Genomic DNA, 5,535 nt, shown 5'->3' with positions numbered 1-5,535 from the left:
GGAGGAGCTGAGAGTTCTATGTCTTCATCCAAAGGCTGCTAGTGGAAGACTGACTTCCAGGCAACTAGGGTGAGGATTTTATACCCACACCCACAGTGACACACCCATTCCAACAAGGTCACACCTATTCCAACAAGGCCACACCTTCAGATGGTGCCACTCCCTGGTCCAGGGATATACAAACCATCACAGCAAGGCAGAGGGAATAGGGGCAGGGCAAGGGCTGCCAGAGCTATGTTTGTCACTCTCAGGCTGGCTAGCGTCCCCAGCGCTCCATTCATGAAATACTGTCTGCTCAAATACTCTTCAAATTTTTATTGTTCCCAAGTTTATTTTTCAGTATTGCCAACACAAAACATCTCTAAACAAATCAGTTTTCAGGTTTTCAACCCAGAGTCATCTTGGAACCCAAGAACTGCTTCAGGGCTCTGCATTCAGAATGAATAGTGTTCAAACTTCCAACAGGAGCAAGAAGGGTAAATGGTGTTTTCACGGGCCTTCCATGTTACCTTTTGCTAAAACTGTCTGTGGTACTGTGGAGGTACAAGCAGATGGGGCCAGGATTTGATGCAAGAGCAGGTATGGTCGTTTCCTCTGTGAGTGGATTGTTGGCAAAGCTGCTGTCCTGTACCAGGCAGCACTCCACAGAGACTCAGGGAAGCATTTAAGAGATATTCCTTTCTCAGGACCGTAGATGTGATGTCTGACTTTGACTGAACTTTTATCTCAGGGGAACCGACTGGCATCATGTGTTATACCCGGTCCCTCAGAAATCTCATGTACCACACTGAAAATATCTGCCACATCTTAAGAGCCTTTACCAACGTCCCTTTGAAAAAGCTCCAGTTTACATCATTTTATTGAGCATGAAGTGTTGCTTCAGAGAGGGGTAAGAACATGAGAACCACATGAAACACTAAATTAATTTTTCTGTATGAAGAGTGTGATGGGCGGAACCCACAGCAGATGGGGTGAGATGAGGGCCGTTTCTTAGGAAGCATCTCACATGAGCTGTGGAAGTATCAGAAGTCAAAGTGGACCACCCCAAATCCAGAGAACTTCGCTATGCTCTTTCATCCTACAAACGAATAGCCAGTTTAATAGCATTCTTCATAATGGCACTTTGCCTTGCAGGGCACTTGGGGCTGGAGCTAGCTAGCTGTTGCTGCAGCTCCAGAAGAAAGACTTTCCCTTGGCCGATGCTCCTAATCACTAAGGAATTCAGATGTGTAATTAGCATTTTGGCATTGACTATTTCTTCAGTTCAGATTGGGGGCAATCTCTTTAATGATCTCTAAGACAGGAAAACAGTCCTGTGGAAAGTGCAAGGACTATGGTCCGGAAGGAATTAGGCGTGAGTGCCTCCATTTGCTGAGAGCCAGACTCTGACCTCTACACATAAAATGGGATTCTTCCAAGGAGCAAGCCAATGGAATTACATGTACTTTTTTTTGGGGGGGGGGTTGGTTTTTTGAGACAGGGTTTCTCTGTATAGCCTTGGCTGTCCTGGAACTCACTCTGTAGACCAGGCTGGCCTCGAACTCAGAAATCTGCCTGCCTCTGCCTCCCAAGTGCTGGGATTAAAGGCGTGTGCCACCACGCCTGGCATTACATGTACTTTTGATGACATTCTCTGTCCTGTCGACCTTTATATAGACAGTATGTTTTAAAGGTACTCAAAGTTAGCATAATAATAAAACTTCAGATTATGCTCAGACCATGATGGCATATATATGAATATACAGTCTGTCATTAACACACGTTAAGTATGGTAGGATTGCAAAAAGTTTCAGTCTTGCCACATCTTTTCATAGCTGTATGATTTTGGCCTATTGCATTAAATCTATTTATTTGAGCTTATATTTTAGTAGAATGAAAAAAATGAAACTCATTATGTAGCTCAGGCTAGCCTCAAGCTTGTGCTTCTCCTTCCTCAGCCTCTCAAGTGCTGGGATTATGAGCATGATCCACCACAAGAAAAGGTTCAGTACAAATGAAGAGGAAGGGAGGGTCAGATGGGGACACTTTCTTTTGAGTACTCTGTCCAACTGGTTCTGCCCTTCTGGCTGTTTGCAATGTAAGTCGGACAGCCTGCACTGCATATGACCTATGACTTTCCCTGAGCTCCTCTGTCCGATACTGCTCCAATGCACAAGTACTGAAAGGAGCTCCTGCCGTTCTTCACGGTAGAGTAATTCTTTGGTGCAAGCTCCTAAGGATGTGGAGTCCTGAGCAAATGGGTCCACTCAGTTCCAGGGAGTAGCTCTGAGGGAATGAGAGGCTTCAAAATTGGGGTGAAGTAAAGGCCGGGAAGATGGATCTGCAGCCTCCGGAACTCTGCTGGCGAGTGCAGCGTGGGTGTTTATGGGCTCATTGTGTGCCGCCATCTCTCCTTCTCCCTCTCTCACTACTCCTCAGAGTACCCGTTGACCACGCAACTAAGGACAGAAAAACCATAAGTCACTTTCCCTAATTCTTTAAAGTCAGGGCACTTGGCAAGTGCCAGCTTTCTGGTCATGTGACATGGGGTGATTGTGAAAGGTGTCTAGCTTGCAAGTGTCCCCAACTTGTTTGAAAATTCTTTGTAATTCTTTCTGGTTTTTTGAAGAATGGTTCTGTCTATCTGCAAATATGCAGGTACACACATCCAGCTTTGTGTGCAAAGCTGTACAGCATTTTTAACACAAGAACATACCCTGTGCTTCTTGTCTCACTGTGCTCCTAGCAATGAGAGAACACAGGGAATTTAGAAGTGGCAGTGATTAGGCTCAGATGAAAATAAGCCCAGTTTGAATAGAAATTCAATTCTAAGTGCACCACAGGAGAGCAATTCACGGGCGCTTCTCTAGTTTCTTGAATACCCACTTGTGCTTTCCATTTGGGCTGATTAGAATATTTTGAGATGATGAAATATAGTTTTCTAGACATTTCCCATAGACACTCAAGTGTCCTTACATGGGGTCACTGTAGGGTCTTCTGTTTTTTCATTTTAGCAGGTAGACAAACCAACTCACAGTCCATCTGTTAGTACAAGGGTTGGTACCAGCCCTTCATGACAGTGGCGATGGGGAGGGTCCTGTATTCATCCTTCTCTCCCTTTCAATACCCTTCATCCCCCTGCGTGCGTGTCCTATCTTCAAGACAGATTTCTTGAAAATGCATCTACCAACTTTTCTCACTTTCTTCCTGTGGTGTGGTCCGAGCCTATCTCACCGTGGCTTTGTTCTCAGTTCCCTTCATCGTTAGCAAGCTGGCTGCCAATTAATTCTTGCTAAGTTACCTGGTGGAATCTAAGGTGCGCCATCAGCACCTAGTATCAATGGAAGGTGGGAATTGGTTGCTTAACTGCAACAAAGTCTTAAAGACACAGAGACCTGAGTTTCTCCCAGAGCCATGGTAAAGCCCACCAAAAGGCTTGTGTCACTTCACAAAGGTCTGACCATACCAGAGGATGGCTACTATTGTGTCTGACTATCTATTTGATTAAGAACTGTGATGGCCATGTATAACCGAAAAGGAAAGCATCCCTTTCTATACTTAGCTCATGCTAGACTTGAATTACACAACAGCTCATTCATGGTGACACAGACCTTGCCGTGCTATCCCATTTGCTGAAGATCAGAAAGCAATGCACACTACAGCTTCTCCCCAGACATTTCCTGACTTTACTTTGGAGGTCTACTCTGCCTGCTGTCCGTCTGTGATGACCACTGTCCTGTTTAAGGATACAGGATCCATCATCACAAACGTGTTCAAGGTCAGCACTCAGGTAGCTCACCCCTACTTGGAGCTTATGCCATTTGCCATATACCATTCTTAGGTGCCATTTTTCTGGTCTTGTTCAGCAAAAACCATTTCTTTCTCAGTCCCACGTCAATGGCTGCTTCCATTTCTCTTCAGATCAGAAAGGCTTGAAAAGCATACCTGGCTTTGCTGTCCCCGTATCATGCCTCCCATCCCCCTTCAGTCTGTTTTCATATGACCAAACTTCCCTGGTGCAGCTCACCATTGCTCAGTCCAGTGGTGTCTTCCAGACCTCTCAGCCACACTAAAGACACTTCACTGTTCCTTTCATAGTTGCTCCGGGCGAAATTTGGGTCTTTGTATCTTTAGTACATTAATACTAGGTGATGATTTAACACCGTGATAAGTTTGCAATTTTTGCTTTCCATAAGGTGCCTCCTTGGTAACTGTGAAGCATAAGCTCAGAACTTGTTTGTAGCAAGAAAGTAGTCTTCAAATTGACATATCATTTCTTACATTTATTCTACTTTTTAGTCATGTCAAAGAATTTCACATGTAAAAGAAAGAATTGCTTCCCACACCAACAATAGGACTTACATTTGTCAGAGATTCAGACAGACAGACAGACAGACAGACAGACACACACACACACACACACACACACACAAGCAGACTCTAGGAATGGATCTGTAGACAGGTCTCTTCACTTGGCTTCTGGAACATCACGCTCCCTTGGTGTCCTTGCTGCTTCACTGGCTGCTCCTTCATATCCTTTGCTGACTCCACCGTATCCCTCTGGTCACTATGACATCCTCACAGAGTAAGTTCCTGGGCCATTTTTGTTCTGATCTACCCTCAGGCACTTGACACCTCCTCTGGCCAATGAGTTTGGACACCATTGACTGCTAAATGTCTCACAGCTGTATCTCTAGCCCGGATCTTTCTTGAGTCCAGACTCACACTCAGTGTTCAGGGGCAACTGTCTCCTGACCTTCCTCATCCACTGTTGTCCCCACCCCGACACCTCCTCCTCAGCAGGCTATCAAGGGATCACAGGCAGAACACATGACTATTCTATTTCAAACTCTGCAGTGGCTGCTGAATCCAAGTCTAAGTCCCCCACCCACTCCAAGGCTGTCCCACTCCACGCTCGCTTTCCCATTGGTCCTGACCTGGCCAGCCATGCTCTGCATAGGAGCCTGCATGTGCTACCCCTAGCCCAGACTGCCCTTGCCCAGTGTCTGCATAGACTACCGCCTCGCCTCCTGCAGGTCTTTAGTAAGCATCACCTTCCTGCTGAGACCTTCCTCGAGCAGCATCCCCCACCCATATCCTTTAATTTCCCTGTCTCCTTGACCCCATCACTTTGTATCCATAAGCTTTTCTAGTTTATCTTCTCTCTTGGCCCCAGGATGTAAGCTCTGTGAAGGATGAATCATGTCTATCACTGGATATATCTATCTATCATCAGGGCCCAGTTTATAACCCAGAGCCACAAACAGGTCATTAGGTCCATTTGTCAAATGGTTCTACAGAGGTTCACTGCATAGGAGTTCCAGAAAACCAGTTTTCCTAATACAGGGACCAGGTCTGCATGTAAGTATCTCTTTCCTATGCTCTTCTTACAGGATTGAGAACTCACTGTGAAGCTGCCTCTGCTCTGTCAAAGCCTTGCCTCTGTAGCTGAATATGCAACTCAAAAGGTCAGATGCATTTGAACTATCTGTTTATGGGTAGCTATTTACTCAGTAATTATTATGCACTTTTGTTTTCTATTAGTTGCTGCTTTTA

The sequence above is a fragment of the Mus caroli genome, chromosome 10 (genome assembly GCF_900094665.2).
Source record: "Mus caroli chromosome 10, CAROLI_EIJ_v1.1, whole genome shotgun sequence".
NCBI lineage: Eukaryota > Metazoa > Chordata > Mammalia > Rodentia > Muridae > Mus > Mus caroli.
The sequence above is the reverse complement of the archived record's forward strand: the minus strand, read 5'-3'. Positions refer to the sequence as shown.